The sequence below is a fragment of the Zootoca vivipara genome, chromosome 10 (assembly GCF_963506605.1).
Source record: "Zootoca vivipara chromosome 10, rZooViv1.1, whole genome shotgun sequence".
NCBI classification, from domain to species: domain Eukaryota; kingdom Metazoa; phylum Chordata; class Lepidosauria; order Squamata; family Lacertidae; genus Zootoca; species Zootoca vivipara.
The window spans coordinates 59,524,178-59,536,235 of NC_083285.1; the positions used below are offsets into that span (position 1 = coordinate 59,524,178).

Consider the following 12,058-nt stretch of genomic DNA (forward strand, 5'->3'; position numbering starts at 1 on the left):
TTCTCGTTTACCTTCCATCTAATTAAGATAAATGACAACTGTATGTTCTAGCCGGTGCTCATCAAGGACAAGCGTGTCCCTTTCATGCTCTTTCCGTGCTCCAAATGGGGCAGGGTGGGAAGAGGAAGTGGCGCATGATCAGGGTGAGAACTTGCGTGTTCATAAGCATCATTGGAACAACTGATTGGTTCAAAATTGGGAAAGGAGTACGGCAAGGCTGTATATTGTCTCCCTGCTTATTTAACTTACAGTATATGCAGAATTCATCATGCGAAAGGCTGGAACTGGATGAATCCCAAGCAGGAATTAAGATTGCCAGAAGAAATATCAACAACCTCAGATATACAGATGACACAACTTTGATGGCAGAAAGTGAGGAGGAATTAAAGAACCTTTTAATGAAGGTGAAAGAGGAGAGCGCAAAATATGGTCTGAAGCTCAACATAAAAAAAACTAAGATCATGGCCACTGGTTCCATCACCTCCTGGCAAATAGAAGGGGAAGAAATGGAGGCAGTGAGAGATTTTCCTTTTTTGGGTTCCATGATCACCGCAGATGGTGACAGCAGTCATGAAATTAAAAGACACCTGCTTCTTGGGAGAAAAGCAATGACAAACCTAGACAACATCTTAAAAAGCAGAGACATCACCTTGCCGACAAAGGTCCGTATAGTTAAAGCTATGGTTTTCCCAGTAGTGATGTATGGAAGTGAGAGCTGGACCATAAAGAAGGCTGATCGCCGAAGAATTGATGCTGGAGGAGACTCTTGAGAGTCCCATGGACTGCAAGAAGATCAAACCTATCCATTCTGAAGGAAATCAGCCCTGAGTGCTCACTGGAAGGACAGATCCTGAAGCTGAGGCTCCAATACTTTGGCCACCTCATTAGAAGAGAAGACTCCCTGGAAAAGACCCTGATGTTGGGAAAGATTGAGGGCACTAGGAGAAGGGGACGACAGAGAACAAGATGGTTGGACAGTGTTCTCGAAGCTACTAACATGAGTTTGACCAAACTGCAGGAGGCAGTAGAAGACAGGAGTGCCTGGCGTGCTCTGGTCCATGGGGTCACAAAAAGTCGGACACAACTAAATGACTAAACAACAACAAAGCATCATTGGGGTTGAAAGCAGCCCATCCAACCAAGGAAGGTGCTCTTATGTGTGAGTGTGTGTGTGTGAGAGAGATCCTATCGTTAACAAAAGTTGGGAGCCCCCCCCCCTCTCTTTGCCGAGCTGCGGCAAAATCCCATGGGGTTCCACACACTTACCCCTCAGGGTCTGTGATCCTTTAGAGAACTGAGACACTGTAGAGACTGTCATAGCTTTAAGAAATAGGGTTTGTTCACCTGTTCACACCTTCAGGCTGTATGGAGGGAGACCAGATCTTACAGCAAGGTCCTTTCAAGAGGGACTTGTCCTGCACAGCAGTGTGGCCAAGGAGCCCAAGGCATCTCTCTCTGCCTGTCCCTTTTTTCGACCCCTCCTTCCCAGCAACCCTTGCTCAGGACTCTCTTTCTTATCACCTCACACCCGGTTACCCTGGCAACCTCCCAAACCCCCAGTCTCTATTCACACCTCAGGGCAAGGGGGGCTGGCAGGTCTCTTGCATTGCCAATCTCTCTCAATGGCCAAGCTGTTTTGCATAGGCTAGCTCAGAAATTCCTCTGCAGCTGGTATTTCTTCCTTCACACCCCAAAGAATCAAAAATCCTACCACTTATTGATTTCTAGAGTTGAGGGGGAAGTCCCCCTCCCAAATCCTTAACACCATTTTCAGGCAACAATTCAAAGCATAACTTACACGAGTTTGTAGGAACATGCTGTTAGTGGTTCCTGCCGGTGTGTGTGTGTGTGTCTGCATCTGTAATAGTATTTATTTATGTGATGTTTCTATAAACAATGAGCTGGTAGGATTTCTTGGAGGAAGGCCCTGGAAAATTCGTCAAGGGACTGCCTTGAAAGCAGATGCAGTGCATAACAGTGGTACGTAATAAGGAGCTAATTCCTGGAGCTGAATAGAAGTCATACAGTATCTATGCAATGCATGGTGCCTATTTGGATAAATATTACTTTCAATATTATACAGATAGCATGAATGAAGGCATGCTTGTTTTTTGTTGTTGTAAAAATCCCCTACTCTGCTTTAGGGAAGCTTTTAATGTTTGATGGATTTCTGTATTTTAATGTTTTGTTGGAAGCTGCCCAGAATGGCTGGGGGAACCCAGCCAGATGGGCGGGGTATAAATAATAAATTATTATTATTATTATTATTATTATTATTATTATTATTATTATTTAGCTCCCTGACAGTTATCTCTCCAGACTTTGGTGAGTCTACCCCTTTCTTTACATCCAGATGCCAAGGGTCTAACCTGGGGCTGTCTTCACAGAAAGTGTGCCCCCCCCCCGCCCAAGAAGCTCTATGTGGCCTTTTAGTTGCCAAAACTGAGAGGGGAAATGTGTGGGGAAAGTGTCTACTGCTACTTAGGTTGTTAAGGTGGCCGGCGAATTAGTCAATTTCAGTCCCTTTCACTTTGTCCTTTTCCCAGCCTTGCGTTCAGTTCTCTACGATTTCAGGTCGGTTTGCGAAGGTGTGAAAACGAATCCCTCCTGAAAATTCACCGGTACTTTAGTAGTGCAAATTTCGCCTAATTTTTGCGTGCCGTCGTGAGCATTTTTGCAAAGGGATTTTCCCTAATGCAATGCAATTTTGTATGCCGTTTTCACAAATATATGCATTTTCATGCAGACTTTACCCCAGTATGCACATTTCTTTAAACGCACTTCGCTTGAGAATTGCACTGCAAAATTTGAAGAAGTGCAAATTTCCAAAGATGGCTACGTCTCTGTTCCCGTATTGTTCAAGAAAGTGTGAATTAGATAGATTAGCCTTTAAACAAGAACTGAGTTAAATCCTCCCCTCGGCCTTATGCTCCTTATGCTCCCTTCTCAGGCTTCCAGGAAAAGCTGTTGCTGACCAGGGGCCTGGGAGCTCCCAAAATCCTTCCACTCTTTCCTGTACGATGTGTGATGCAGAGGGAAAACGCCATCGCTTTAAGTGTGTTCCATGCTGCAAGCTGGCGCTATGCGATGGAGCTGGATCACTCGATGCCATCAGGTCTCCCTCATTCAGTGTGTTGCTGGAGGCCACAGTGAGCGAAGCCTTGTCCATTTAACAGTTTGCCCAAAGGCTAACTTGCCACTCTGTGTGTTTTCGTGGCCTTGATTGTCGCCTATTGCGCTGTGTGTGTGTGTCGAATCTCAGGGCTTAGTGGAAAATTGGGCTACGTGACTTAGCTTGAGCAGCCCTGTGACCGCGTTATGGCAAGCACTCCACTCTGCAGCAGCATGTTCTGCCCTGTCCGTTTGCCTTAGCTTCGCTTGACTAAACATGGATTTTTCTTTCCCCCATCCCCACAACGGTCGCTGCTTTAAGTTGCCGCATTTCTCCCTTTGCTTTTTGGCAGGACCTTATCTGTTAAGGCGCCTGTTTTGCAATGCCGTCTCCCTACTGATGCTCGTCCGCCATCACCTCTATGGACTTTCCACTGGCTAATAAAAAAGCCTTCTTTTCTTCTCTCCTTTCCCCCAGCATTTTCAATGACTCTTCACTGCACTCACAAGATTACATGTAAACTTTGAACTTTTTATTTATTTATATATTTTTTTAAAAAATAAGTTTCATGAACCTAATCTGATGGCCTTGTTTAAAAGTTGTCTTGCTGCTCATTTGCAGCCTTGTGCAGCATCATGGCAAATGTTGAAATGAACAACCCCCATCCTGTAAATCAGGGGTGGCCAACTTCCAAGAGACTGTGATCTACTCAACAGAATTAAAAACTGGCAGTGATCTACCCCCTTTGGGGGGATTCAGGTCAAAATTGTTGAGCTTTTTCTAGGAAGGAAAGCCCTGTTTTTGGTGGTTCAGGTCATTTTAGGGGTGCAGGGCAAAGATGTTGAGCTTTTTTTAGCGGAGCCAAAGCTTTTTCGCTTCTTTGCGGGGAGCCAGTGATCTACCAGAGATGTCCAGTGATTTACCGGTAGATCACGATCTACCTGTTGGACGTGCCTGCTGTAAATCACTTGCAAATAAATAAATATATTTAAATCAGAAATGGAGAAAGAGTTGGGCATGCAAATATGTGTCACTGCATACTGGAGGGGGTGGGACAATTATACCAGTTACAGCAAGAAGAACAGTGGCTAAATTTTAAGGAGTGTCTAAAATAGTATGTGCTGTAAAAAGGGGGAAGGATGAAGAGGACTTCTGGGATTCGGAAGGTAAGACAAGTTTCGGGGCTTACGTTAGTCAGAGCCATCACAACGTGGTTGAGGTTCATATACTCTTTAGTATGATTAGGTCTGTACCCAACCCTATATAAAGTGTATGCATCTGCATGCATGCAACTTATTTCAGTCCCCTACCTGTTTAAAAAGAAGATGGAGTGACTTGCAAAACAATAACGTAATTTAAAATGTCTAAGGATGACTTAGCACCATAATTTGTAGTTTGGAAAAACGGTTGTAAACAAAACAGTCTTCACCTATCAGTCAAGGGCAGGCCAGGAAGTGGCTTGATGTTAATATGCGATGGGAAATGTGGCAAATTTAGGTTTTTGTTCTTAAGCGGGGGTGTGGGATCTATTTCTGTGTAACTTTGTAAGGCATTCCTGTCCTTCCAGGGCAAAGGGGAATTGTGAGTTTTCGGGTTTTGGCTTCAACAGATTTGTTGATTTCTCACCCAGCTTTTCTGGGGGCTCTGCTGGGAATGGGCAGCAATGGTGCAAAGGGTTTTGTTTGGGGCCACAGATGCCAAGGATATCAAGTGACTTGGGTAAGAAGAGACTTGGATTTGGAACAGATGATGGGAGGCCGAATTGGCGCCTGGTGGAGCCCATCTCTTGTTTGTGTGTGATCTATCTGTCTTACAACACCACTGGTGTTTCATTCGTCTTGAGCTGTGGAGCCTCCATGAACATCAGTGTTGGCATTGCCCTTTTTGCATGCCCAAAACATTTTGCATTAATTATCTGAGTCACTTGTAAGGCAACGTACAGAGGTGTTCATTTGCATCCTCGAACCCAGGTGGCGCTGTGCGTTAAACCACAGAGTCTAGGGCTTGCTGATCAGAAGGTCGGCGGTTCGAATCCCTGCAACGGGGTGAGCTCCCGTTGCTCGGTCCCAGCTCCTGCCCACCTAGCAGTTCGAAAGCATGTCAAAGTGCAAGTAGATAAATAGGGACCGCTCCAGTGGGAAGGTAAATGACGTTTCTGTGCGCTGCTCTGGTTCACCAGAAGCAGCTTTGTCATGCTGGCCACATGACCCGGAAGCTGTCTGCGGACAAACGCTGGCTCCCTCGGCCTATAGAGCGAGATGAGCGCCGCAATCCCAGAGTCGGACACGACTGGACCTGATGGTCAGGGGCCCCTTTACCTTTACCTTTATTGCAGGTGTGTGTGGGGGGGGGGTGGGGGGTGGAAATGGGGGCTTGCCTATGGCAGCCTGGCAGGTTAATAGGTGAGATCTGAAACATAGCTTCCCCATATCACAGTAGCTGATGCCCATCTGCTGTCCAAGCTGGGACAAACATGTTCCAAGGGTGAAGGGCTGTAACTCAATGGTCCATGTGTCTGCTTTGCATTCGGATAATCCCAGGTTCACTCCCCCAGCTGGGAGAGACCTGCCTCTCAAACCCTTGAAGACTGCTGCCAGTCAGTGTTGACGATACTTAGTTAGATGGACCGATGGGCTGGCTCTGAATAAGGCAGCTTCCTGTGTCCCTACCAGCCGGTTATCTTCTCCCATGCGTTAAATGCAAAGCATCACATAAGGGCTGGGGTATGCATCCTTGCGCCCTGTTCAATCCGCCGACTTCTCGACAGCCGCCACGGCGAGGTCTGCATTCCATTTCATGCAGCAGTTGTCGCGATGCCCTTTCCCGTCCCGTCCCCCCCCCCGTTTTAATTAACGGATCAGTCTCCGTTTCTCTAATTGGATTTTAAGTGAAAAATTAATTTTCCCTGCAAACCGCGTGTTTGCGCATGGCTTTGGACAATAATCAGAGGCATGCATGCGCCTGCCACCGGCTGCGCACTGATGCTTAACAGTCATAGCTTGGAAATGCTGTGCTGGTAAAACTGGAACCTGCTTTAACAGCCCCCCCCCCCAAAATAACACACACGCTTATCATTACATTGCACTCCTACCTCTGCTACCTTAATGAAAGCATTAACAGTTTCCAGCCGAACAAAGTAAATGCCAACTCCTTTTGTTGCAGCCCGGAAGAATATACCATTTAACATTTAGCTTGGCCATACCACTGGAAGAGGATATGAGTGTGTGTGGGTTTATGTTGCTGGGTTTATGTTGTAATTCGGTCCTGAGGAGCGTTGATGTGCTGCATCATTGAACCGGTGCTGTTTTCCAAAGGAGGCTCTTAAAGCCGGATAAAACCCTGCCCTGTATTTCACGTTGAGCTGAGCATTATTTTTGTAAACAATCACCTTTGAAAGGCTTTAATGGAATTAGCTTCTTTAAAAAACAAAAAACACAAATGTTGTGCATATGTGTGAGAGAGAATCAGTGGAGTGTTTTGCTACTACATTATTAATACTGAAATTTAGCAGTGTTCAAAGCACTGTGCAAGTTCAGCCTCAACAATCCTTGCAACGCACCTGCTAGGTAGGCCTTTGTGGGTTTCCTTCCTACATGCAACTCCTTTAATTGCACACACATGCGGTGCTGGGATCCGGGAAGTTTTGACCAGAAATACCATTACTGCCTTCCCACCCCAGATGTACTCCTGAACACTTTGTTCTCTGCAACGGTGTAGATTGGGGCTACCTTGCATCCCAGGTGGCAATGGGGTGAATATTTCAGCTGCCCGAGATTTGCTTCGTATCTGTCTTCCTGTCTTAATTTAACTCCGGCAAAGGGAGGGGAAGGCGGGGGGGGGGGGGAAGTGGCTACATGTTTGTAGGCAGGAAACATTAAATGATTACAGTTGATGTCAATTTCCTCCGAATAGCGAGGTGCCTTGGGATTGCAGGTTAATCAGAGGGCACGCTGATTAGCAAATCTTGTTAAATCTCATTGCCATTTCTCTGGATTGGAGGAATTAAAAACAATAATAATAATATTAACAACAACGCACCACTTTATGCCAATAAGTGGCACTTAGCCATGCGCCCAAAGACTTTGGCCATCAATCTCGTTCGCTTGGCAACAGATGGCCAGGATCAGAGGGTTGCAGCAAGAGACAGAACAGAGGGCAGTACGCCTCGGTGGTTTTAACACCCATGCATTTGCAGACGGTGACAGGCATAGGATGTGTTAAAGGAACGGGGAGAGAGGACAGTAATGAGAGAAGCCTCTGGTCTACTCATCCAAGGAGCAGGGATGGGAGCAGTAGGAGGCCTAGAATTTCAAGAACGGGATAATGCACTGAAGCGTAATACCTCTTTGGCTTGGCACCCCTTGCAGAAGGCAGCAGCAGTGCTCTGACTAATGATGTCTGGCGTGGCGGCCGCCTGGCCCTCGCCCCTGCCCGCCTTCAGGGCAGGCCTTACTGCTGTGAGCTCTCCTCCCCACCTTTCCCGATGTCAAACGGTTGCAAGAGAAATTGCCGGAGCAACAAATCTCTCCTCCCTCTTGGCCCCGGGAAGGGTGCTGCTGTGGGATGCTCAGCAAGGTTCTGCTCTGGCATGGGCCTCACCCTGTACGTTAAAAGTACTGTGATTCCCCCTTTAATAATCACGGCTTCCCCCAAAGAATTGTGGGAAGTGTCGTTTGCAAAGGGCACTGAGAGTTATTAAGAAACCCTGTTCCCTGCATGGAGCTACAGTGCTCAGAGTTTCCGGAGAAGAGGAATTGATTGTCAAAGCACTCTGCCGGAAGATGCACAGGCGTAACGCTCTGCAAGGCCTTTGTCTTTCAGAAGGCCTATAGGGCAATGATGGAAGGCTCCTTTATCCTAGGTAGGGATGGATAGTTGCCAGTTTTGGTTTGGCTCAGTTTTTCCTTTTTCCACTCTTAAGTTCACTCCTTCACATTTCCATGTCAGTTTTTATTTTTTTATTTTAAAAGAAAAATCCTAATGAGAATTCATCACCATTTTAGTATAAATTTCTACTAATGCATATAGTTTTTGTATGCAGTTTTTCCCTAGCATACACATTTTTGCAAGGATATATTTTCCTGCAATATAATGCACATTTTCACTAATATGCACATTTGAGTGCAAACGTTACCCCGGTGCATGCATTTTCATGCATATGCATCGGCTGGTGAACTGCACTGCAAAATTCGGAGAAGTGTGAATTTCAACGGACTGGTGTGTTTCGGTTTGCGAATTCTTTCCACAAGTGTCAGTAAAATAAGTTTGCATTTCTTTGTGTGAACTGACCCAAATTTCTCCCCCATCCCTGGATCCAGTTTACCACTGGCTTGGACTTGCCTCATTCCCTATTGGGCAGCTTTCTATGGTTCTGAATAACATTTGCTTTAAAAAATTCATTTCCCTCTGTTCAGATAGATCAAGAGGTTATTTCAAAACAACTTACTGCATGATCCTATGCAGATTTCCTCAGAAGTAAATTTCAGCAGGCTATGGATTTTTCTCCCAGATGAAGTGTGCATTAGCTTGGCAGCCTTAGTATTATTTTTTTTTTTTGAAAAAACCATTTCATTCATATTTAAGTATACTTCTTGCAGCTCTTTGCTGCCCTCAGAAGCCCATGTTTCACAAACGCAAACGTTGGAATCAGAAGGCAGCACTTGAATGGAGCTGCTTGTGACGCACATGTCTTCTTTCACAGTCAGTTACGAACAACCTCTGCCCTTAATAAGTTGCCTACTGATTATCATTTGAGCTCCCTAAATGTGAATGGGCTGTGAATAGCTGGCAATTTTATGTACCTGTCAGGGGGGGGGGGAAGCTTTTGGAATACCAGAAAGTGGGAACCATTCTTTAAAAACAACAACCACCAGCAGCCAACCTCCTTCCTTTAAACTCTTCCATAAAATACATTTTTATTCGATCATATTCACCATTGCAGATGCCAAAAATGCATCCCATTGCAGGGATAATGTAGGGTTTTGTAGGGAGATTTTTTTTTATGATGATGCATTTAGTTTGGGACTTTCAAGTGCATAATGGAAAGAGCCACAAAGCAACGACATCTAAAATAATTGAAACGGGGGTTGTCGGGTTTCTGAGTCTTAGTTTCTCTAGACAGTAGAAGTGCTAAAATTGTTCTTGGACTGTACCACCTGACTGTGGGTGGAGGGGGGGGGGCGGCACTGTGACTGAATGGTCCCCTGTGTAAATCATTTCACCACTCCTGCAAAACTGGAGCATGAAGAAGGCTAGGCAAGAATTCTTGCAGTGTGTGTGTGTGTGTGTCTGTGTGTGTTTATATGAGTGTATTCAGTCCTGTGGCACCCCCCCCCCCAAAAGGCAATATGAAGTGGTATTGTCTAGCACAATGGCTGGCGATGATGCAGTTGTAATGCAGTAACATATGGGGTGTCAGCGGTGGCTGAGCTTTAGGCAGTCAGTCAGTATTTACATCTTGAAAAGCAGAAAAGAAGTTGTTCCTTTACCTCTCCAAGCGCTGACGTTATCTCTCTCTGGCCGTATCCACACCAGACATTTAAAGCAGCACCGTAGCACTTTAAATAAACACGGCTTCCTGCAAAGAATCCTGGGAAATGTAGTTTGTGAAGGATGCTGAGAGGTGTTAGGAGGCCCCTGTTCCCCGCCGAGAGCTACAGTTGCCACAGTGGTTTAGCCATCAATCCCCCTTCCCAAGGAACTCTGGGAACTGTAGCTCTGTGAAGGGAACAGGGCTCTCTTGACTACTCTTCAGCATCCTTAACAAACTACGGCTCCCAGGATTCCTAGGCTGTTAAAGTTGCATGAGACTGCTTTAAATGTGTAGTGTGGATGTGGCTTCTGCCTCTCTTCCTCCCTCAAGCACAGAGTGCTGCTTTTGAAAGCTGTGTCCGCGTTGATTAAGAAGAAAAGGTGAGGTTAAAAACACATCCTATAGCAGGGAGGGTGGGCCTTGCTGCGTCACGAACACTCACATCTTCGTCATTGTCATCTTTTGGTTCTGCATCAGGAGCATCTTCTCGTCGCAGATAGCCAACCACATCCTCTCTTTGGGTTTCTTACTGTAGGGTTTCCTGTATCATTGGCTCTTGACAAGCAGATAGTGTTCTTGTGGGGAGGGAAGGAGGATGTGGGGGAGCTTTATTTTGCTTCGAGACCAGTGCCGGCTTCAGGTTTTGGAAGGCCCTTCTGAACGACCCTCCGCATGCCACCCACCCACCCTTATAAGATCATAGAAAGTGTGTTTCTGGATCATGCCAGCAGCCCATCTAGTCCAGTATTCTGCTTACACAGTGGCCAATCACATTTCTCTGGGAAGCATGTGCAACATCATTTCTCCTCACTTAGGACTGCCAGCAACCAGCATTCAGATGCCTATTGCTTCAGATAATCACTACATCCCTTGGCAGTGAATTCTGTAGTTGCCTAAAGAAATACTTGCTTTCTTCTGCCCTGAATCTCCCAACGTTCAGTTTGTTGGAAGCCCTCAAATTCCAGTGTTGTAAGAGATGGAGAAAAGCTTATACAGTGGTACCTCGGATTACAGATGCTTCAGGTTACAGACTCCGCTAACCCAGAAATAGTACCTCATGTTAAGAACTTCGCTTCAGGGTGAGAACAGAAATCGCGCAGTGGCGGTGCGCTGGCAGGAGGCCCCATTAGCTAAAGTGGTACCTCAGGTTAAGAACAATTTTGGGTTAAGAACAGACCTCCAGAACGAATCAAGTTCTTAACCCAAGGTACCACTGTAAGTCAAACTGCATCCTGCCCAAAGAAAGGCCGGGTGGAATAGCTCCGTCTTGCAGGCCCTTCTTGGATGTTGGCATCTGCCTGTCTCAGGAGACAATGGAGGAGGGCACCTTTGGGGGTGAATTCAAAACTGTTGGAAGGTTACAGCACCTGCTGTGGCTGTAGAGACCGATATGGGAGGGACATGTTTTGTTGCAGTTGGGGCAGATGAAGGCATCCGGTTGTGCTGCCGCAGATCAAACCACGTTTGCAGACATCTTTCTAACACCTCTTGGATAGGCCAAGCTATTTGGGCAAACTCACTTTCCCCCTTAGGCTTTTTCATCTGAAGCACATTTTCTCCCTCTGGCGACTCTGTAGTTTAGCCCTCACAGAATTACAGCTCTCAGCAACCTTTGACAAACTACAGAGCCCAGAATTCTTTGAGGGAAAGCATGTATGCAAGCTTTGCCTGTGGACCCTGTGCAGAGTTTTGATCCTGCTGCGAAATCCATGAGGGTGTAGCATCCTTGAATTTGGCGTCTTTGCACCCTCCTGTCCTCCTTTCGGACTAGGGAATGTGACCTCAAAGAAGGAATATAGGATGCTTGTCTGATTTATAATCTCTTTGATGTCAGCCTTGCTCCGGTCTGGGCAGGAACAAGGTAATAAGTGTTAGGACTCTTCGTTCGATAATTGCCTTTTGGGTCGCCTTTCTTGTTGTCGAGCATTAGCCATCTGCTGCGGGAGACAATATGCATAATTTTTTTATTATTTTATTTTGGGTGAATGTTTAACTTTTGATGAATGCTCTATTGTTCTGGGGGGCAGGCAGGAGGGCGATGACCTACCTACCACTTGGAAGCTGTGCGATCCGGGCACCTTTTTCTAAAGTACCGTGCTGGGTTTATACAAAAGCAGAAGTACAGTGAGTACCCTATTTTTTGTGGGGTGGGTGGGTGGGAGGGAAGGTATGACCTTGCTGTAACACCTTTGAAAGATTTAACCCATTCATGTGTTTCGAAAACCCTTCTCTGATGCATATGAAAGAAGGCCCCTTATGTTTGACCGCCACATTCTGAATATTCTAATACTAAAGTATCCTGACAATCCGGGGCTTTGGAAGATGATGACGTATCTCCTACAGTGGGGCTGGAAAGGCAGAGGGGATGCTCAACTAAGGGGAGAGATGAGTAGAATATAGTGGTGTGGGTTTGC

At 46.1% G+C, this 12,058-nt stretch overlaps 1 protein-coding gene across 2 annotated transcripts in view; it reads left to right on the plus strand.

The window, feature by feature from the left end:
* PDE3A (phosphodiesterase 3A) overlaps positions 1-12,058 on the plus strand; it is a 275,569-nt gene that overhangs the window by 46,205 nt on the left and 217,306 nt on the right. The window contains exon 1 of one of the 2 annotated variants that reach the window (XM_035127086.2): positions 5,458-11,768. The exons of the other annotated variant lie outside the window; for it this stretch is intronic. The gene's annotated coding sequence lies outside the window, so the exon portion shown is untranslated. Of the gene's footprint in view, positions 1-5,457; positions 11,769-12,058 lie in introns of those variants that run through there. 2 annotated transcript variants of the gene reach the window in all.